General features: G+C 40.2%; 1 long non-coding RNA gene across 1 annotated transcript; it reads right to left on the bottom strand.

Annotated features, from left to right (window-relative positions):
* Positions 1 to 9,050: 9,050 nt before the first annotated feature.
* Positions 9,051 to 17,980, bottom strand: LOC117672460 (uncharacterized). Its single transcript, XR_004593252.2, has 3 exons — positions 17,902 to 17,980; positions 13,167 to 13,286; positions 9,051 to 9,505 (listed from the first exon to the last, which is right to left on the bottom strand). It is a non-coding gene; the product is annotated as an uncharacterized LOC117672460 (long non-coding RNA).
* Between the last annotated feature and the right edge of the window lie 6,178 nt (positions 17,981 to 24,158).

The following is a 24,158-nucleotide window of genomic DNA, read 5'->3' as shown; positions in this document are numbered from 1 at the left end:
TGAGGACCCTCAATGTGGTCCTGGAGTGGCCACACTGTAATTTTTAATGTACAACAGAGAGGTTGGGAATCATAAAATTCTATTGTAATCATAATTACTGTATTTAATTGTAATTTTAAATAAGAGCAAGTTTAAAATGCAATGCTTTGCCTTCTGTTCAGTGGATTCATTCTCAAGAAAAAGATGTACGATTGTAATCTTAGAGTATATCTTAATAAAATAAAGGTGTATTTATTTGGCTCCAAAGAAAAGTGTGCGACTTACAAACAAATACAGGTAGAGTATGTAGAGTAGTAGAATTATAGGCAGTGAAAGAGATCAAAGACTCTCTTCCTGTTTTATCTCTAATTCAGTTAAAATAAAGGGAAGACTTGGGCTTAAATTTCTTAGTTGCTTTAAACTCCAGTGTCCTCTTTGCTGTAATCCTGACTTTGGTATTAAGAAAAACCTTTTAAGAACAATTAAGTCTCAGAAGAAAATGCTTGCAAATTGTTTGCGTCATTTAGAACATTTTTAGGAGCAAGCCATTCAAGAAGCTGAGCACCAGTGAAGAATTCAAGGGGAATGTTTTCTGAATATAAGGAAACATGGTTGGAGTTTTCAGGGAATTCTAACAATGGGAGCAATCATGTATGCTTGCCAGTACGGTGACACATCTGGAATTTCTTCACATAGAGTAATACTATAATTCTTATGCCTGATAATAAAATGTGTTAGTGGTTTAAGCTGTTGGTTTTTTTGATACAGGAATTAAGATGGAAAGATCCCAGGCTAAGAAAGGTACATGCATTTTGATTTTCAGGCATATCCCCTTATACTAGTATAACCTTTCCTCACATAGTGTCCTCTGGATGTGCTACATTTCAATTCCATTGTTTAGTTTTTGTAGGTTTGAGAGCTGTATGGTTGTATACAATACCAGTTGAAATCTTAACTTAGATTTTGAGTGGTATCCAATAGAAGAGCAGTAAACCACCACTTACATGCAATAAAACAATGCATCCAATCAGGTCCATGGGGTTCAGCTGTTGTGCTTGCAACTATCTGGGATTTTCCTTGCTAGACAGGGGCAATAACATTTCAGACAGAGACTAATGACAGGTCCACACCAGAACCAAAGTTCAAATAGCTTCCCCTGTCTGAGTCCTCCTTAATCAGCAACAGCAAAGCACAGTTCCCTTTGAAAAATATCAATTTATTTAACTTCTTAAGCAAGGAGATGTCTCTGGTCTGTGAAGCCTGTATCCAAAATGAGTGGTAAAAGGGCAGCTGAGGAAACCTTTATTCCTCAAAAGTTTGTGAGCTCCGCCCCCATAGCGAGCTCGTTTTTATCTGATATCTGTCAGCCCTAGTCAATACATCAAAACACACAATTCCCAATTCTTTCAACAGCAATTGCATAGCTAGGATGGATAAGCATAATCAGATCCAGCAGCTTTGATCCCTAAGGCTCTGAGCAAGACACACAGCAAATCTGTCACAACCAAAGAATAAGTGAGGACTGGTGGAAGCATTCCCCTCACGTTCTGCCTAGTTTCAATCTATCGCACATTAATCTGAAATAAAAAGGAAATCCTAGTTGTAGCTTAACCCGGCGCTAAACATTGGATCTGAAAGTTTTCCTTATATTGCAATCCTTTCCATGTTGAACAATAAATTCCATGGTGTAAATGGTGTTTTTATGCAAGGTAATAGGATTGCAGCCTTACTGCAACAGACTTGGTGCTATCAGAGAGAATTAGAATAATTAAACAACCTATGCTCTGCTGGATCATCGTTTCAAAGATATTTCCTTACTTAAACAGAGAAACAGAATGACGGGGGGTGGGGTGGGGTGGTGGTTGCAGGGGAGGGGGAAGCAGGAGAAGGAGAGGAGAAACTTCTGGCTTCCTTCTTCATTGAATTTCCTTGTTGGAATCTGGCAAGGAGCATCAGAAATCCGCTTGCCTTCCCTTCCCTGCCCTGGTAAGTGGCTGCTGCTGGATGGGGGGGTGGGAACAAGGGATTGTGAGATTGGCTAGGAAACTGTCACGGAACATTGAAAATGAAGATCATGTGACAACACCAGCAGCACAGAAGCAGTCAGTAGCACTGAAGCAGCTGCAACGTTTCCAAATTTCATTCCCTTGGTACTCAAAGGTCTCCGATTTTGGACACATTCTGTAAGTTAGCTCATTTGAGGTACCTTGGTTCAAAAATTGTCACCCTGTGATGCATTGTTTTTCCCCGTTAAATGTCATGACAACAAGAGTTTTAGTAGTATATAGATGCAAATTTTGGGTTGTATTCAGCTAGCATCTAAGCCAGAGACATATATCATAGATTTGAGGGCCTACAAAATACAGAAGAGAACTGGGGCCATCCTCAGTCACTCTGGAGGTGCTGGGTGATCTTCAGTTAATCACTGACTGGGATCATATATTGCAGTGCACCGCAGTAGGTTTTGATTACTTGCAGCTAAGCACAAAGTATGAACCCAGTTTATGGCTTTGTGCTGAAGTGCAGAATTTCTGCAGAGATCTTCAATGGGCTTTGTGCAATTTGTCTCGGACCACATTTCAAAAAAGAAATTCTGGATCTGAACTTTTTTAATTGGGGGGGAGGGAGATTGGCACCCTATTCAAATCCTACTTTCCAAAAAGTGCAGAAGAAAATAAGTAAATCTGGTCAAATTGTTAAAACAGAGGAACATGATCTGTAAATCGTATTTTACAGTGTAGAGTGATTTTGAAAACAGCCAACTATGGTTTATTCCACAAGTGTGACTAAATCATAGTTTTGCCATGAATAAACCCAGCCTTTCTCTCTCCCTCCATCTGTCTATTACTTTCAAGACTCGCATCTATTCTGTCAGCCTTTCCTCTAAGCCCTGTGGTCCTGGACTCCTGTTACTCTCTGCACACTCTTATGTACACTAGAGCAATGGAAAATATAAATAGGATGTAAATTATATGGCCTACAATTAATTTTCCAAATGCATTTAAGTGCAGAATTGGAGCCGTCATGGTACCACATTCTTTCTTCCATTCTATTTTTCTGTTAAAAAGCTGCCTACATCTGTTGAGTCCAGGAAACTTAAGAGTTCTTGGCCAGGCCAAGCACGTCATTCACAATGAGATTGAATTTATGAGCAATGCAGCTGATGCTCACAAATCTGACCTCAGGAACAGCCTTCAACATAGCTTACTCCCATCTGTGAGTATGAAACTGTATGAGCTGCTGCTGCCAAGCCAACCATCTGTCTGCCATCCATTTAATGGCAGCTCTGCATATCAAAGATCTGTTAAAGGGATAGAAATGGAATTGACTGAAAAACCGGACAGGTAGTTTTAAGGCTCGCATCTTTCCTGTGACAGTTTTTAGTCTCACAAGGCCTCTGTTTCTGGACAAGAAGCTGCTCTTACTAGCCACCCAAGCACAGGCTCACAAACAAGGGTGAAAAATATAAGGAGAATTAAACGATGCAACCCTGAACAATGTATATGATTTATTTTAAGAAGAGAATTTGCTTGTCCTGGTTGCAAAAATGATTTCTTCCTTTAAATAGCAACCAATCTGTGGAGTTGGCTAACTTTTCAATCATCTTGTGAAGTTGAAATCTGTTTATTAAACTTCTACTAAAAGGTCAGAAACAGGTATGTATTATTATTTTTGCAGAGACAGATTATTGTTCTTTATCTACTGTAGTTAGAAAGAACTCTATCTTGGACCAGTAATTTAAGTTAATATACAATTTGATGTATCATAAAGATACTATTCAAAAGTACACTGTTCCAAATTAAGACATGTGATGGCTTTTAAGTCTGTCACAGGAAGGAAGTAAGGAACATAGAAATTCATGTTTGCTTTATGGAGCAAGGCCCTTAAGATGAGAAGGAAGCAAAACAATAACTTGATTGTATGCCACAATTAAACATCCAAGAGCTGGTGGAAGTTTCTTCCTCTGAATTCATAAAGCCTCTTGATTTTTTGAGTTTCATTCTTGAAAGTAACTGCTTGATACTCATTATAAATGGCAGAGACAGAACTGTTCTCTCTTAAATTATCTGCCAAGAAAAATTCTGGGTCTAATCTAATCTAAAAATTCTGGGACTAATCTATACACACTGAACAGATATTGCACTTTACTTTCAAAATATACAGGATCCTTCCCTGAAAAAAATGGATTTCAATATTATATACAAACAGTAAAGTTCACAACAATAAAATTAATGCAATTCATAAGAATAGTAAGTAAAGCAAGACTTAATCTTAATTGAAAATCTAGAATAGTAATAAATAATATTAATACAGCTGAAGAAGAAAAAAAGGCATTGGAAGAATATCTGAAGGATAGTAAAGAAGATGCATTGAAGCTAGTAGTATACAATGAAGGCTTACTGAGTATTGGAGAGACCAAACTGGCCTACAAGAAAGACCAAAGAACAGAAAAGAGACATGGCAAGCTATAGTATTATATGGCATGTACACTACAAAAACAAAAAAACCCACCAGCCAGCCAAGCAGATAACAAAAAGAGCTGGCAATGGCTAAGTGCAGGAAAGTTGAAGAAAGACACAGGGGCTAATTCTGGCTGCATAAGACCAAACCTTAAGAACAAATGCATACAAAATTAGAATTGAGAAGATGGCAACAGACAGCAAATGCCACCTCTGCAAAGAAACTGAAGAAACAGTGGACCTAGTTAGCTGCAAACAAATCACACAGATGGACTATAAATAGTGTGATAAAGTAGTAACAATGGTGCATTGAAATATCTGCAAGCAAGAGATTTGTTCAGACCAGAAAATGGACAAAGTCTTAGAAAATGAAGACACTAAAGTACTCCAAGATTTTAGAATTCAAACCGGCAAGGATTTGCCACACAGCACTCCAGACTTAACAATACTTAACAACACATCTCATACTGGACGTGGCAGTACCTGGAAACAGCAGAATAACAGAATAGCAGAATAGAAGAGAAAGAACTAGAGAAAAATCACAAAATACAATGACTGCAAATAGAAATAGAATGACTATAGCAAAAGAAAGCAAAGATAGTATGGATAGCGATAGGTGCCTTGGGTACAATCCCAAAACATTCTGGAGGGACCACTTGAACCCCTTCAGTGTTGACAAAATCACCATCAATCAATTGCAAAAGGCAGCTTTTCTGGGAATAGCTCACATTCTGTGATAACACCTTTAATACCATCAAGCCACAATCTCAACAGTATAATCCAATCTGTAAATGTTGAATGTAAAAGAAAACGTCATAATGTTACTGCCTAGCAAATATCCCTGGGAAGAGATTTAGGAGTAAAGATTACCACAGAAAAGATGATTGTCTTGGCCTTCATAAAATGCAGTTTTTACCCAAAGTATCTGAAGACCTCATCTTCTGATCTTAACATACACAGGTTAGTCAATTTAAGGAGCGATGCTACTTGGGTTATTTAAATGATCAGGTCCATATTCATATCATTGTATTATATAATGTATGAATTAGAATTAGATAATGTTGAGTAGCCCCTTGCTCAGTGCAGGAACTCTCCCTTGTAGCTGGCTATTCAGACATATTTGAAAGCTTCAAGTCAGGGAGAGTCCACCCTTCATGTAGGCAGGCAGATCCACTGCTTAACAGCTGTTATGATCATAAAATTCCTTGCAATGTCCAGCCTGTATCTTTTTTTTCTTTTCATTTCAACTATTGATCATTGTCCTTCTCCTGGTTTCAAAAACATTACAGGACATCTTTTTTTTAGACCACATTCACCTTTTACCACATTCATTAGTCTTCTCTTTTGCAAGCCAAATTGTTTCCAGTTCCCCATGTCCTTCATATATTTGGTTTCTGGACCATCTAGTAGCTCTTCTCTGAACTCATAACAGTATCTCTGTGCTCCTTTTAAAGGGCATTGCCCAATACTTGATAGGGTGCTCCAATGTCCAAAATGCAGCCTAACCAGAACAGAATAAAGTAAAATAGTTACCAGAATGCAATGACTCTACCAACACAGTCCAGATTACATTGGCCTTTTTCATTGTTGTACCACCCTACTTGCTCATGTTCTGCTGGAGATCCAGTAGCATTTCTAGGCCGTCCACTCCTGAGTCAGAATGTCCCAGTCACATACTTAAGCATTTGATTTTTCCTACCCTGAGGCAGGAATGTAACTATCACAATTAAACTTCATCCTGTAAAATGTGGTCCTGTGTACAAGAGTGTCAAGATCATTTTGAATTGTGATGTTCTCTTTATAAGTATTAGGACAGTTTATCAGCTGCTCACCTGCCCAATTACTCTTCCAGTCCATCCCCTAGAACAATTTGTAAAGATTCTAAGTAGCAGCAGGCTGAGGAAGGAACTCTGGAGTGCTTCACTTTATTTTTTAATTTCAATGCAGATTAGAATGATTCTTAAACTAGAACCATTCATTGAAACTATCAGTGATGCCAAAATGCAGCTGAGTGATTTGTGATTTGTGTGTTTTTAATGTGGACTTCATGCATCATATTCACATAGAAAGGGGCAGGGCTTCAATTGTCTGGACACACCCACTGTTTTTACATTATTGACTGTAATTGCAGATGCTCCATCTATGCCCCATCTATACTATGATCAAAGGACCATGCTTTCAGTCTACCAGATAGTAATCTATCATGCCATCCCCACATTCATTAGCCACCATCTGCCTCAACTTCCCCTCCTTTTATTCAACACCAGCTACTCAACATTATTTATTTTATTTATTAAATTTTTATTGTGCTTTTATTATTTTTATAAATGACTCAAGACAGCCAAATACTCCTTCATATTCCTATTTTCCTCATGACAACAACCCTGTGAGGTGGGTTGGGCTGAGGAAGAGTGATTGGCCTAAGGTCACCTAGTCAGTTTTCACACCTAAAACAGGACTAGACTTCATAGTCTCCTGGTTTCTAGGCCAGGGGTCAGCAACCTGCGGCTCTGGAGCCACATGTGGCTCTTTCATCCCTCTGCTGCGGCTCCCTGTTGCTCAAAATATTACAGCTGCCAATGTGTGATACTCGCCAGCACACGATTTATTGAGCTTTTCAACCCCTGGTAGGCCAACCATGGATAAATCCAAGAAAAGAAAAGTTTCAGAAGAAAACAGAATGTTTAATTCAACTTGCAGGACTACCTCCTACTGGCCTCCCACCGCCCAGTGCGCTCATATAGGACTGCCCTCCTCTGGGTCCCATCGGCCAGACAGTGTCGGTTGGCAGTCCCCAGGATGAGGGTGTTCTCTGTGGTCGCACCAACCCTCTGGAATGGTTTACCCACTGGGCTCCGGATGGCCCCCAACTTCCGCACTTTCCGCGCCGACCTAAAGACATGGCTCTTTCAGCAAATTCCCTGATCTGCCGTGTATTTTAATTTGGGGCATTTGGGGTTTTTTAATCGGATTTTAACATTTTAATTCTATTTATTGTTGGGTTGTAGCCGCCCCGAGTCCCTCGGGAGAAGGGCAGCATATAAATATGACAATAAATAAATAAAAATAAATAAACTACGTATGCTAGTTCTGTGGCCGCTCAGGAAATAGTCAGGCACAGGAATGGTTTTGTGGCTCCCGGTGTTTTCTTTTCTGTGGGAAATGGGTCCAAATGGCTCTTTGAGTGTTTAAGGTTGCTGACCCCTGTTCTAGGCCAACATCTTAACCTCTGCACTAAACAAATAGATCCCAATTGGTGGGGACTACACTTATATGTTTGCAAATATGGCTCTATGGCTGAAAACAAATTCACTGAGGTGTACACATGATAAGGCAAGTAGGTTTAGGAATGTTAAACTTCATTAAACAATGAGCAAGCTTCAAGTTAAGTTACTGACTGAGGGAGTTCACATCTGTGGCACTAAATAGAACTGTCATCTCTTGTGACCAGCACGTTTGTGCTAAGAATTGTTTTTAATATATAATACCAAGTATATTCAATTCAGAGAACCAGAGCCATGGTGACTTGGCTCTTCAACCAGGCCTTTGATTAGGGAGAGTGACACTTCATCACACTTGCCATTTTTTATCTTTTTGCATTTTATGAGTTTTATTATCTTTATTATCTTTGATTGATGTGAGCCACCCAGAATCATTGAGAGCTGAGTAGCATACACATTTAATAAACTATTAATATTTATAATTAAATACAACTATAAACATTGTCTTATTTGCCAAAAATGGTAAACACTCATGCTTGTAAAGATGAATAGCAAATGGCTTCCAAGTCCAGAAAGCTTCAGACTTTTTCCCCATGTACTCAACCAGCCTCTGAACAGGCCCCAGCAAAACTTTTTTCTGCTCCTGGGTCTGTGTGGTGTTGTCTTCATGTTATCCCCAGCCCATGAGTGAGAAAAGTTTATGTCATCTTTAGCTACGCCTGCACTATTTTTCCTCTTATTCTGGCAGCAACTAATGCAAATAGAAGAGGTGAAAAATCTGTTACACTTTTATCACTCATTGTTCTGGAAGGAAGGCAGTCGACTCCAGGAGAGGCGGGAGGCAGACTGACAGCCAGTTTCATGCCAGGATAGTTTTTTGCCAACTCCAAGATGGGTGGGGAGTTCTTTTCAGCAATGAGGAAAGGCCCTTAAAAGAACAAAGAACTGTATAAACAGTTTTCAAATTTTCAGTGAAGAACAAAAGGGCAATTGATTTATCTGAACTTATCTCAACAAAGAGTCCCAGACACTGGATTATTATATTTTGATGTTTTAGAGGTTCCCCCAGACTCCTGAGTGTTTGCTAATGAATGGCAAAGTGATATCCTGATTGCATTAGAATGCAGGGAAATTTGGCATCTAGGAGCTTCTTAACCCAATGGATATAAAATCAGGAATGCTCTTGAGGATGGCAACAAATCCTGCAAGTATATTTTGTCCCGGCTAGCCAGGTTTTGCCAAGTATTCTTCACAGACGAGATGGGGAGTGAAAAGCAACGCTGGAATTGTGGGGGACAAAAGATTGGCAGACTCAGTTCTCTAAGAACAGCATCTGGGCACTCTTTACCTTTTTTCCATTTTGCATTCCAGTTGACACAGTGCACATGCCCAAAATAAAACATGGTATTTTGGTTTATTCCAGAGCAATGATTCACAGATTATGGGGGATTAAAGAAGACAGACGCTGGGTATACAGTAAGAGAAGACCAACTATGGTGCCATCTATAGAACATTACCTAGGTGGCAGGAAAGTTTTCCACATCTCTTTTTTGCGATCTAAATGATTATCTGGATTTGTGCAACCCAGAAATGGTAGCCCTACATATGTGCAAACTAAACCTACTTGGTTGTACATTTGCATTTCAAGAAATAATCGGGACTGGGTCTTCCCTTTTAGTTTTCCTATCACTCCTATCTTTATGATTGTCAGTAAATTGGATCTATTTTGAGATTACGACCAGAGATGACCCAGTCCCTCTGCAGATGAAGCTTCAATTTGTCAAGCTGGGCTTCTCTGTAACTTCAGTATCCCAGTGGATATTTTCAGCTTATGATCTTCTCACACTGGGGAAAAAAAATACAACTCTTAGAAGAATGGCAGGAACAGGTGCCTGGTTAATTCAGCAATTGCCTTTCATTTGAGTTGGGGAAAGAACAGGCTGGGAACTCTGCTTTGTCTGATGGCTTTGCTAGAACATCCCATCCATGTTACTCAGCTGGTTGCACAATTTAATTATCACTTTGCAAGCCATGCAATAAGGGTCAGATGACTCTGCCAAGGAGTGAGCCAGCAGTTCTGAGAAATGCCTTCTTTTAGTGAAAGGTCAAGGAAACCTCCTCTTCCTCATGAAGATGAGCTGGTCCACTCGGCATTTATCAACCACAGAGACAGAGACCCACTCAGTTATCAGGGCTATGTCAGCACTTCCTGTCAGACAGGAAACCATCAGAATCCTGTATCAGGGGACCCATTCTACAGGTGAAGTTACAGACTCACATTAAAATATGCCTGCGTTTCCTAAAGCTTAGCTTGAAGCACAACCACACTTCTTATAAACAGGGGCACGGGAAACAGGGTCAGGAGCCAGGTCTAATCATACATCCCAGGAGGGGGCAATTTTCGGGATGCATCCAAGATCTCAACTTGTACTGTTTGGCAGATGTTGAAGTATAGAAGAGCCTGTTTTGGAGAGAAAAGTAGAAGGGACAGTCTTCTTTTTTCAGTCCTGTGATTCTGTGCATTGACCTTTTGTGCCCTCTTGTACAATATGTTAACTCTTTGGCTGACGTCCATCTATTTAACAACAGCCCTTGGTCCTTGGAACAAATACAGTGTACACTTCAGAGGAGGGTCTCTGAGCAGTTTCACTCGTTAAACAAATCTACTTCCCTGCCTGCCTGCAAACTGCTTTTTGCATTCTTTGAAGAGAAAGGTGGTTAGAAACATAATCATAAAACAATATTTGATAACTAGCATAGGCAATGATGCCGTTAGATTGTCACCACACCCATGTGCCGTTTCAAGCATTCCAGCCACTTGGAAACCAGTTTAGATAAGCCCCAAGCAAACATTACACAGCAGCGTTGCTAAGGAATTATAAAAAGATACATCAAGGTTCAAAACCTATTGGAAAGTCACACACTCTAGCCTGAAAGATTTCAGGCCTGTGGGCTAGCAATAACAAACCAGTGAAAGGAGCACTCTGCACATGGACATGCGGAACAGATTGTTCACCACACGTGAAACCCAGTAAGGATTGCAGAAGGCCATCCTTGAATACTGAACAAAGCACAATAAGAATATGATTCAGCTGCAACTTTTGAAGATCTGCAGGCCTCTGTGGAGGGTTGGTACTATGTTTGGCTTTGGAGTGCCAGTTGGGGCAGCCTGCTATTGACTCTTGGCCATATCCTAAGATGATCTTCAGAAGCCCTCTAATTTCATTGGGTATCTGCTGTCCAACAACACAACTGATGACATAGAGCAGGTTTTTCTTCATGATAGAGCCACATATGTGGAATATTCTCCCTAGAGCAGTGTAGTAGCTTGAAGATGGGTGGACTTCAACTCCCAGAATCCCCCAGCCAGCACTGCCCTAAAGAAACTTAACCTGATGCCTTGTTGGTTTTTTGTTATTATTTATTTTATTTTATTTTATTATTTATTTATGTCCCACTTTTATTACTTTTACAAATAACTCAAGCCGACGAACATATCTAACAGGCCTTTCACTCCTTTTTTTCTCCACAACAACCGTGTGAGGTGAGATGGGGCTGAGAGAGTGACTGGCTCAAGGTCACCCAGCTGGCTTTTATGGCTAAGGCAGAAGTTGAACTCACAGTCTACTGCTTTCTAGGCTGGTGCCTAGAAACCTTTAGCCAGTTTGGTCTAATATTATTATTATTAGGATTTGTAGATGTTGAGATTTGGCATTTTTATCCATCTATTGAGTCCTTCCCAAGGACTCAGATAGGCAGATGTAGATGTTTGATGGTGTTACAGATATTGTCTAATATTACTATAGCACTATCAAGCATCCACATCTGCGATCACAGGCCCTTGGGAAGGACTTGATAGATGGATAAAAATGCCAAATCCAGTCTGAACATCTGGCCGACTGTGCAATAAACCATAATAATGTTATATATATTATTATAGTATTAGTATTATTAGGTTAAGAGCCGTGGTGGCACAGTGGTTGGAATGCAGTACTGCAGGCTACTTATTCTGCCTGCTGGCTGCCTGCAATTTGGCAGTTCGAAACTCACCAGGCTCAAGTTTGACTCATCCTTCCAAGGTTGATAAAATGAGGACCCAGATTGTTGGGGGCAATATGCCTACTCTGTAAACCACTTAGAGAGGGTTGTAAAGCACTGTGAAGCGGTATATAAGTCTAAATGCTATTGCTATTGCTAAAAACCTTTCCATTTTCCAAGATCTAAAACTCCCCCGTTTTATATTATTCTTAGAGTTGTTCTCTGAATTTGATTGTTTGACTTCTAATTCATCCTATGAAAGGGAGGCATGGAATTCCTTTTCTCAGAAGTAAAACTTTCCAGTCAAAATTCTTTAGTGCAGACCTATATGGATGCTTAACTGGGGGACAAATGGTCTGGTCTCAGCTTGTTGTTTATATGGCCTCTGGCAAGTGCTTTCTTGAAATGCTTATGTATACAACTTGTTGATTAAATTGGGCTCTTCTGTGGATCACATTTTGAGACAAGATTGAGTCTGAAAGCTTAGGAATCCAGCCCAGGAACAGATAGGGATGACATCCATCCAATTAACAGAGGCAGAGTAGGCTACGGAGGGTCCAGGTTAAGACCTGATCAACAAAGCTCCCTGAAAGTCAAAAAACATGCAGCCACACCAAAGCTTTAATAGCCATCTTTACTGCAGTTACAGTAATAGTCTTGATGGCTGACAACACAATTTAAACACTTTTATCTGGGAATAAAGTCCACTGAGTTCAATTGGATGCAATTCTGCCTAGGAGTAAACTTTTTTTGCATGTATTACATGCAATGCATATAGAAAATATACTTGGGCTTCAACTGACTTGTTCCAGCCACCATCTCGACTTTTTAAATCTCCTTTGCTGGTGCCCTACCACAAAAGGATATAAAGTGATCTTATAATGCTCCCTGATATCATTCATATATTTATCCATTTGTATGTGCACATTACAAATCATAGCATTCCTCCAAAAGTTGCCACCAGAAGAGATAATGTATTACATCTATGAGGATTAATTAATTAATCCTCATATTAATTAATTAATTAATTAATTAATTAATACCTGGATTGGCGCACAGGTAACCCTCGACTTACGACAATTGGGAGCAGAATTTTCATTGCTAATCAAAGCAGTTAAGTGAGTCGCACCCAATTTCATGACCTTTTTTGTCTTGGTTGTTAAATGAATCATGCAGTTGTTAAATGAATCCCACATTGACTTTGCTTGTTAGAAGCCAGCTGGGAAGGTAACAAGGGGTGATCGAATGATCCTGGGACATCATAAATACATTGCCAAGCGCCCAAATTCTGATCACAAGATCATGGGGATGCTGCAACGGTCATAAGTGCAAGGATTGGTTATAAATCACTTTTTCAGCGCTATTATTACTTCACATGGTTGCTAAGCTACTGATTGTAAGTCAAGGAGTACCTGTAGTGGTTAAAGTGCTGGCGTAAAAACCAGGAAACTCTGATTTTTAGTCCTACCTTAGCATGAAATCCAGCTAGGTGACTTTCTTTCTCAGCCCAATTCACCTCACAGAGTTGTGATGCAAACAGGAGGAAGAGAAGGAAGGAGTAATATGTACGTTCACCACCTTAAATTCCCTGTAAAGTAATAAAGGCAAGATAAAAAAGTCAAAATCAAAATCTAACCGATTTTAAATTTAGTTACATGTGAATTATATAATCTATAACTGAATTTGGTCCTGTGCCTGCCCATTTCTGGCACTCCACTCAAAAGCCAAGTATGCTTCTAAGTCTGAAAAAATGCACTCTTGCCATACGCTGTGAATTCATTGTTTGTCTGAGGAAATAAATCATTGACAAAGAGAAGGCATTGCCAGGTCCCAAACTATTTCGAAAAAAGAAGCTTAAAGCAACAACAATTAAATACCCCAACAAAATATTTGCCAAAATATTTGGCAGCCATAGCATAACTGGTGTGTGTGGAAAATTGGGAGTGGATTGTAGCTTTGAGGAATAGGCCCAAAAGGTTTTAAGCAGGGGTGAAATCCAGCAGGTTCTGACAGGTTCTGACAAGAGAACCGGTAGCGGAAATTTTGAGTAGTTCTGAGAACTGGCAAATACCACCTCTGGCTGGTCCCAGAGTGGGGTGGGAATGGAGATTTTGCAGTATCCTTCCCCTGCCACCCCCACCAAGCCATGCCCACCAAGCCACGCCCACAGAACCGGTAGTAAAAAAATATTGAATTTCACCACTGGTTTTAAGGGAGTGCTGGGATGATCATGTAGGGAGAAATCCTGCCCAGTGCCCATTTGCTTCTGGGCCCCATCTTGAAAATGGATGATTTTTGTTTGACGAATCCTGAAATTCCAAAAATGATCTGACAAATGTAACTAAAGGGCTCAAGAAAAAACAGGCCTGTGTACCATTTTTCCTCAGAACCTGCTTAAGAATCCAGTAGCAATCCAGGAGAAACTAATAACTTTGAAAATAAATTTTGAAAGGTATTCTAATCACCGAATATAGAGCGGAAAAACATTTCTATGGCCTAGAATTCATTTTTTCTACTTCTTTCCTCACACTCAAACACATAGAATTAGGGGCAAGGGGTGGTATTTTTGCTTTGGATTTGCCATATAGAAGAGACTAAATGTGGACATACATCTCTTCTTTAGAAAAAGAAATGCCAGCTCCCTTCTGCACTGCTGTCTTCGCAGTTTGAGCAATCAAGCCCTTACATAAATCAATTATAATTAGTATTTACTTCAAGAATGTCTAGGGTGTGTTGTTGCCGCCAAAACAGGATCCAAAGGGATGCAAAGATATTAAAATATCTACATAACTGCACCTCATAAAACCATTTTCAAGCACTGACAACAGCTGTTAAAACATGGTCATAAAAAACCATGCTTATCAAAGCAAATATGACGGAAATGGTAGAAAAGGAAACTAAATCATAATCACCATTTAGGAGGACCCACTACCTAAAACATTGATCTTTAATCCTTGAAACACCGAGAGAGGGGGCTAAATACACAATTGCAGACAACTTTTTCTATACCATGTAGCTTATTTGGAGTTGGCCCTTCCATGCCTGATAAAATGGCCCTCCGTTTTTTCTTTCGTAATATTCATTTTTATTAAAGTCAGGCACAAAGGAGCCCATTTTCCTAGCAGTAAGGGTAGAGAGAAAAACTACTCTGAACAGGAGGTCAGTACCCAAAATGTGCCTCAAAGGTACAGGAAGCCATCAAACCTCCTTTTGTCCTCCTCTCACAATTGCCAAAACCCAGCACTATTGTTCTTCCCCCACACTGAAACGAAAACTACAGAAAAATAATTGTACAGGTAGTCCTCAATTTACAACAGTTCATTTAGTGACCATTCAAAGTTACAACAGCACTGAAAAAAGTGACTTATGACTGTTTTTACAGTTACAACCTTGTAAGCATCCCCATGATCATGTGATCAAAATTCCTAGGCTTGGCAATTGGTTCATACTTATGACCATTGCTGTGTCCCAAAGTCACATGATTCCCCTTTGGCCACCTTCTGACAAGCAAAGTCCATGGGGAAGCCAGATTCACTTAACAACCAGGTTACTAACTTATCAACTGCAGTGATTCATGTAACAACTGTGGCAAGAAATGGGGCAAAACTCACTTAACAAATGTCTCACTTAATAACAGAAATTTTGGGCTCAATTGTGATCATAAGTCAAAGACTACCTGTATAAGCCCTACAATAATCTTGCACAGTTTGAACAAATTAAACCTCCAAAAACAACAGGAGGGAAAAAGAAAAAGGAAATGCTGTCCTTGCCTTTAAGCAAGGCACAACCACTCGGCAATATGCCTCCATGCACTACAAAATTTATCCCCTATTATTATTATTTTTTTAAATGTGGCCTTTGGCCATCACATGATTCCCTGCCTCTACATCAGCACATCACTGAAAACAATAACCAGCCAGCCCTTTTAACTGAGTCTTGGAGCACTGAAACAACCAAGGCAGTGGTGTCATCTCAAGAGAATCAAGTAAGTTCCTTCCTCAATGTTACCCTCTCCCACCATGTTTGGGGAGGAGATCAGGGTTTGTTGAAAAGAGCTACCTGTCACAAGAACAATGGTTATTCAATCCGGATTGAACAAAATTTAGCCTCCTCATCGGCCACGTTATGCCGTTGAAGGAGCACAACTACCTGGAACTGGGAAATCACAAGATCTGAAGGCAGACTGCAGCCATTTCTTTTAAATATGCTGATTGGCCACTGTAAAGTGCCCTTAAGGCGCAGATCCTCTCCCCCTCTTCCTCCACCCCATAACTCTCTGAGATGATTAGAGACAGATGGTCAGGCGATAAGATATTTAAAAATTGACTAGGTCACCCACAGAGCTGTACATCTCCAACAACATTCCTTTAAAGTCAGAACTGGCTTTTCCAGATAGGGCAGATGTAGATAGCCATGCAGGATACTTCTGCATGATGCAGAGAAGAAAAGAAAGGGCAGGATGGAGCTGAGGAAAAAGATGGTCGAGGAAATGAAAATGGAGCCCTGGAAGAGAATCCCTATGAATTGTCTCCCCCTCTACCCTGTCATTTAAAGAAGGGTCTTCATCTTGAGCTAAGTCTTCCCTTTGGGGGCTGAAATTCGCCATGGGAGAGGAAACAGCAAATTAGGGATCCTCAGACCTATTTCATACTGACAGCAAAATAGGAAAAAATGTGCCCATGAAACAGATCTTTGTCCGCCTTTCTGTACATGTGTTAGTTTCTCTCTTTGAGGCAAAGGTGTGATGGAGCTCAGAGTGCTGCACAGCTAGGAGTCTCTCAATAAAAATCCTATTCTTTTCTTTCCCAGACCCCCTCCAAAAAGGCTACTCATTTCCATCATGGTTCACGTGGCAGACTTTGAAACCATTTAGCTATCTCTGTGTTTACCCCTCAAGTCCCCCTAGTAAATCAGTCTACAAGGCCACGTTAATGTTCGCTACCAAGCATGCCTTGGCCAACACCTGCTTTTCACATCACACTCCAGCATGCACAACTCTCTCAAATGGGTCACATAAGGGCAGATGTTGATCACACGGCATCACAAGAGCTGCCCTGTTCTCAGATCGGCATCACAGCACACTTTCCAGAATACCCTAAAGCAGATGGCCTGAGCTTCACCTCCTTAAATGTGTTGGATTATATGACCCACTATCCCAAAACAGCACTACCCTGGATAGGGAGGATGCAATTTTGATCTGACATATAATAGGGAGGTGCCAAGGTTGGATAAAATTGAAATAGAGGGCAAGTTGCAGCACTAGTAAGGGGAGGATAAAGAGGTTTCAGATGGGAGGGAAAAAAATTCACAATACTTAGGCCTGCTCTTAAAATTAAATTCAGGATTTAATCTGCATTTAGCTGCATTTGTTAAAACAGCAACAATACACTTCGAGACAATGTTAAAAGTGTTTATCAAAGCAGGTCTCAAAAGCAATTCCAGCATCGCCTAGATTCCACAAACCCCATTTCAGAATCTCAGGAAAAATCTCACAACACCCCTAGGAGGTAGGCTGAGATTGATACTATTAGCATCGGCCACATATCAATTACAAGAATGCTGAGGCTGAGAAAACAGGTGAAGGCCATCTGGAGAATTTGGAATAGATGCAATAAGGGCTTTGTGACCTGTCAGTCATATTTGTAAGCACTGCATACTGCTTTTTGCTCTTCCTTCTGCTCAGGGGAATTTGTAAGCTTCGCATGAATCCTTATAATTCAGTTACACCTATTATGAATAACAACAGTATTTAAAAGGTAGAATTATTTAGGGCTACAAAAAGAGGTAGAAAAATTAAAATAAATACATTGGCACACATTTGCCAGAATTCTGGGATCTGCTAAGAAATCATCACATATGTTCTGAACTCTTGCTGACCTTCCCTAATTGCAGCAAACTCTTAGACTTTCCTTTCCCGCCTTTCCCAAAATGATTGCCAGGTTGGTGTAGTGGTTAAGGAGCTGGCCTAGAAACTAGGGGCCTGCGAGTTCTAGCTTCACCTTAGGCCTGAAAGCCAGCTGGTTGACTCTGGGCCAATCATTTTCTCACCTATCTCAAAGGATTGTTGTTGTGGAGGTGGGGGGGAAGGGGAGGAGGAAGGAGTATTATGTATGTTCCTTGCCTTGAGTTACTTATAAAGCAATTATAATTGAACTGCACATAGTAATAAAACATAACAATCTAATAAGTAAATAATAAATTACCTTCCACTCAAGTACATCTTAAACTCTATCCACAGCACCAATCAGATGCAGAAAGTGGAGGGAGACATTCCAAATAGAACAGGGATGTTCATTGGGACCAAAGGATTTAGCTGGTGCTACTGGGAATTGCGATCACATTCCCTCTGGAGGTACCAGCTAATTCTCTCCAAGCTCTGTAGGCCTTGTCAAAAGGAGGTCGGCAATCAGAATGTCCCTTTGCTCATATACATTTCTGGGTGCAGTCCAAGAGGTTAGGGCCACCATTTAAGGCCCAGAGTTCTTTTGGAGCATAGTTATTCCTAAAATGTTAATTCATCTCAGTGCCCAGCCAGTCAGCTCAGCTCAGCTCGTAGGCATGTACTGCCAATAGCAGCATTTCTCACCCCTCGGCATGGATTTACCTCTGAAGACCTGGGCCTTCACAGTTTTCTCTTTTGGCTGACAGCCAGTCCTTGAAGGGAGTGACCTTAAGAACACACAGTGCAGGTCCCATTCATGCAGTTAGCATCTGATTAACTTCGGGGTTTTTGATTTAATCCCTAGTGTGATCTTGCTGCAGAAATACAGAGACGTTTGCTTCACGTTATGCCTTCTCAAACAGCAGAGTAGCTATTGGGTCTCTGTGTCCTTGACTTCCGGCATAATACTTTAGGACTTTACCGGTGGATCAGGCAAAGCAGCCCACAATATTTTAGCCTTTATTGAGATAGCCAAGCCAACAGGAATAATACAACCTTTCCAAGCGATTTCACACAGAACTGGTAAATTTGTAGGAATGGTGGGAATACTTTCTGAAGGCTGGGAGTTGCATCAGACAGAGCTGAATTCTCCGATGTCCGCAGTTCAACTCCCCCTCTAGATGGTGCAGAAAGATCAGGTGCTGGGAAGGCTTGGCAGAAGAGCAGCTGCAGCCAGGTCACCCGTTCTACGCTTGCCATAAAGGCTCAGACTATCTGTAGCTTTAACAAATGCATGGCATTTAGTACGTCCAAGCTAAATCAGGATATTGCACATTGGGGTAAGGAGATTTTAAATCAGAGATGTCTAATCAGATCCTCCTCCCTACTAGTGGGTTTCTGAAACTTTGAATTTGTTAAAGTTTCCTGACAGAACAATTAATCAGTGGAACGGCTTGCCTCCAGAAGTTGTGGGTGCTCCAACACTGGAGTTTTTAAAAAAGAGATTGGACAACCATATGTTTAAAATGGTATAGAGTTTCCTGCTTAAGCAGGGGGTTGAACTAGAAGAACTCCAAGGCCAACACTTGTTTTGTTATTCTTCCAAAAATGTTCATTCTCTAAGCTTTAAGGGCAGAAAATTATTAAAGGCAGGGCAAGCAATCATCCTAAAAGTATTTAATTAACTGAACTTCATTTTAATTGCGCTTATACTGATATGAATTCAATTTCATTTTTGCCCTGGCCCCACCTATATTTTTGGAGATTGACTCTGAACTAAAAAAAAATGACTCAAAGGCCAGCACAGCCCTCAATCCTGGAATATTTTTGGTTTTTCTAATGCAGATTGATTCCTTGTGCCTATTATTTGCATTGCCAATAGGTGATCTTTTGAAGTAACTATGCAAAGCATCTGTCCTACTCTCAAACTGCAGCCCTTCCCCTGGGGGTTAACTGAGGCATCTCTCCTCTATTCCCCCTGGTGAGGGCTCAAACAACTTCCCCACCCTGTGCTGTGTGCAATGAACCAATGGAGCCTGCTGACCTTGTCATTGTAATAGGTCTTCAATTGATGGAATGTGAAACTTGCTGCTGAGAGGGATGTGCTGGGTACAAGGGTAGCATTATTCACCACTTTTAGTTTTTATTAAAGAGGGTCGATATGTCAGACCTTGAAAGCACAGCTATATTTTATTTGAAGAACTATACCAAGGGATGCACCAAAGGGCTGAAAATAGGGATTGCTTCTAATTACAATTACTAAAGGGCATTACTGAAGCAGAGTGTTGTACTAGGCATTGCTAAACTACTACTAAATTCAGTACATCTCTGCAACATTTGTGTAATCACATTCAATACATGGAGAAAAGAGCTGCATTTTCCCAAGGCCAGCTTTCAGAAATTATATAGAAATTATATAGAAATGTATAGACTTCTATAAATTATATGCATATGGTTCTATGAAGGGGGATACTAAAAGCTAAATTAGTGTCTGGCAGTACACAGCTTACATTTATGCAAAATAAGTGCAATGTCCTTTCACAGTAGCAGGTAATCATTTCAGCATTGCAAAGAAAATTAACATCTGTCGTAAGAGAGAGCAGCATGGCCTCTCTTGATAGCCCAGAAGAATAGATCGAAGCCTCAGTATTAGATTTAATTCAAGAACTAAAAACATCATGGCCTTTGAAGATGATAGCATTAAGCTGTTAATCATCTGGGGCTGGAGTAGTGGAAGCAAACAGGATGGCCACCAACAGCAAAAAGGGAAGTCCAGAAACTCAAGGCCGGAAGCAGATAATCAGGCAAGATATTCAGAGTGGACATTAACTTATCCAGATTAAAGTATCCCAGATAAGGACCAGGAACCTAGGAATTGAAAAAAGCTGTAAGATGAGAGGATCAGCAGTGAATAAATCAAGAAGCCCAACAGTATTTGAATGCAAAGATCAGCTGAGACAGCTAGTTTTAATTTTCCCTCTTCAGTGACATTGGAGCTAAATGTATTTATATCTATTTTAAGGGAACCGATTAAAATAAGTGTAAATTCAAGACATCCCTTCTTTTCCTTCTCTATCTTTCTAGTGTAAGGAGAAAGAATTTCTCACTTTTCCAATCTTGGAAAAATAAGCAGATGAGAAGACTACATTTGCAATTTCCATTCAGTGGAGAGAAAAAGAGAAGAAATAAAAGAACTGATGGATTAAGAGTCCTCAGACCTTCCATATGGACCTCACATGATAGGAAGTAGCACCAGGCTGACTTTGGCTGGATTCCAAAACCAAGTAGGGGCAGATTTAACTAATTTATGAATAAGGACCGAGTAGGAATGCTAAATGAAGAATTTGGAAAGTATCCCAGAAGAAAGTAGTGATAAACTAACATTTGAGCTGCTCCCAAGATTACGTGGTTATCTTACATTTGAGTTTTTCCTTGGAGAGTTTACTTTCACCTTATAAAATACTTTCCTCAAACGATGAAGGAGTAAGTACCGGTAGCTTATTTACTTTTGTTCTAATGCCTTTGACATTTCTAGAGATTTATTTCTCAAATGATTAACATGTAACAAGTTTGAGTTAGTACCATTTCTTCAAGTTCTTCTTTCAGATGCTTGGTTAAAAGAAAGCCCACAAGCATATTGGTTCTTGTATGAATAAATTTATCTCAATAAAAGCTAACTAAGAAGGGCATCAGGGTCTGCCTTGCCAAATAGACTTAACGAGTTAACCTAACAAAAGAGCAGGGCTTTTATTGGGCAGCCGCAGCTGCCATCTTGACATTTTTGATCCTTGTAGACACTTCTGCCAGCATGACCACTTCAAAACAGAGAGCCAATGCTGAAATTTAGTGGTGCAATCTTCTGGTAGCATTTTCAAAAGAAAGAGGAAAATTTTAAAAGGTGTGAGCTAAGCCTAAAATGTTTAGTTTACTTCAATAAGCGAATGTACTTTTATCTCACTCTACCTAACCCAGGAAAAATCTAAACCTTCCAAATCTAAATCTGTTCATCGTATTTTTATTGCATATACTGCAATCCCCTTGACCACCAGAAAAGAAATTTATTTTAGAAAGAAATGATGTTGATAGAATGATGTTGCCATTAACTATCTAGTCTCAATCTTCTCCATTATGGTGGCAAGTATTGCATTTCCATTTAAATCATTATTTCAGTTCTGAAAAAATGTAACGTATAAACTAGCACATGGACATGTTATGCAGATTGGTACTGTATGTGCCATTTGGGTAATATTTTTCTTCTTTTGTCAGTTTTCTTGTCAAAATTATCTTTTTTTTAATTTATTTATTTTTATTTATATGCCGCCCTTCTCCGGAGACTCAGGGCAGCTTACAATGCATTGAGCAATAGCCTTCATACTTTTGTATATTTATACAAAGTCATCTTATTGCCCCCACAAACCGGGTCCTCATTTTACCTACCTTAGAAAGGATGGAAGGCTGAGTCAACCTTGAGCCTGGTGAAAATTGAACTCGCAGTAATTACTCGCAGCTGGAAGCTAAATACTACCTTTAACAGTAGCATTAGTCTGCTGCACCACTCAGGCTCCTATAGCCTTAATGGCACATCTTAATGGCACAGAAATGCTGTCTTTTGCAATGGGTAAACCCCTCCCCCAGCTGAAACATTTTTTCTTAGCTCATAAGTACATAAAGTGAATGGATTGCATTCATTTATTTTTAGTGGCCCAAACATGAGCCAGCCACTTTAAAAACAAAGGATCATATAATCAAATTCAAGCATGGCTACAGTTCAGCCAACTAGTCTATTTATACTTGAAAAAGCTGCTGCTGCTGCTACTACTACTATTACCCTGTTTCCCCCCATATAAGACATCCCCTGATAATAAGCCCAATCGGGCTTTTGAGCCAGGGGTGGGTTCTAAATTTTTTTACTACCGGTTCTGTGGGCGTGACTTATTTTGTGGGCGTGACTTAGTTGGGGGTAATGTGACTGGGTGGGAGTGGCCAACTTTTTTTTTTTTTTTACTTTTAAAAGCATTTTTTCTACAACCTTAAGAGGTTGCAGAAAAAAATGCTTTTAGAAGCCTCTGGCGATCAGGCAACTCAGCTGGGATCGCCAGAGGCTTTTAAAGGCATTTTTTTTCCTACAACCTCTTCGGCCGATCATCAGAGGCTTTTTTTTTCTTTTAACAGCATTTTTTCAGCTGAAGAGGTTGTAGAAAAAATGCTTTTAAAAGTTTTTTTAAAAAAGCCTCTGATGAGGTGGGTGGGCTAAGTGAGCGGCGACCGGGCCGGAGACCGGTTCGGGGGCGTGGCCAGCCAATGTTATTACTGGTTCTCCGAACTACTACAAATTTTTACTACCAGTTTTTGTGAACCGGTGCGAACCGGGAGCAACTCACCACTGTTTTGAGTGCATGGCAATAAGGCCAAGCGCTTATTTCAGGGTTCAAAAAAATATAAGACAGGGTCTTATTTTCGGGAAAACACGGTACTACTACTACTACTACTACTACTACTACCACCACCACCACCACTACTACTACTTTCCTTGCTGGGCTAAAAGGGTTCCTATGAGGCATTCAACTAAAAGCCAACTGCTGTTAAGGGCCCATTGGTCAGTGTATTAGAATATAACTAAAACCTTGGGAAAATGCTGTCCAAATTATCAAAATACAGAGTATATTTTGTGAGGTTTTTTTGGGGTGTGGGGGATATCTTCAAGTCAACATTGACTCCTGGTGACTGCCTAGACTACTGTAGTACCTGCAGTTTTCTCAGCAAGATTTTTCAGAAGTTGTTTGCCATTGCCTTCTTCCTAGGAAGAGAAGCAGTGAGAGAGTGTGACTGGCCCATGGTCACCCAGCTGGCTTTGTATCTAAGGCAAGATTAGAACTCATGGTCTCCCAGTTTCTAGCTTGGTGCCTTAATCACTGCACCAAGCTGGCTTAATTTAATACAGTTGTTTAAATTATTATAAAGAGCAGGTGATCTCTGGCATGAAAACCTGGCCTACCTTTATTCATTTAAAAATGAAACTGAGTACAGCAGTGAAAAACAGCATTATACTATATACTGTATTTTTCGGAGTATAAAACGCACCTTTTTACCCCCCAAAAGGGGGTGAAAATTTAAGTGCGTCTTATACACCGAATGTAGCCCTGCCCACCCACTAGCCCCCACCCTTTGGCCTGTGCCTCGCAGCAGTTACCTCCTTGCAAGCAAACAGCAAGAAAAAACAGCTCCTTTCAGCTTCAGCATAGGTTAATTAGCACAAGTTGATTAGATTGGCCTCCCGACTCTCAGCTGATTTGCTCTCAGCTGTTTTGTGCAGGGCTCTGCTGCTTGCTGCAAAGAGTGCTGGAGCAGATTTCCCCCCCCCCCAGCTATGCTGAAAAGCGAAACTGAAAGTAAAGCAGGCTCTTTGTTGCAACGTGGCAAAATGAGACAGAGAGAGATTTCTTTTTCTTTTTCCTCACCAAAAAAGGTAGGTGCAAACAATAGGAAATTTAGGGCAAAAGAGGAGAGTTCAAGATTTTAAAAAACAAAAGAAAAAAAGCTCTATTTAACTAGGGAATTGTAATAATTGAGATACTATTA

The sequence above is a fragment of the Pantherophis guttatus genome, chromosome 3 (assembly GCF_059756535.1).
Source record: "Pantherophis guttatus breed Tessera chromosome 3, ASM5975653v1, whole genome shotgun sequence".
Classification (NCBI taxonomy): domain Eukaryota; kingdom Metazoa; phylum Chordata; class Lepidosauria; order Squamata; family Colubridae; genus Pantherophis; species Pantherophis guttatus.
Note: the sequence above shows the minus strand (reverse complement) of the source record. Positions and strands in the feature narration are given on the sequence as shown.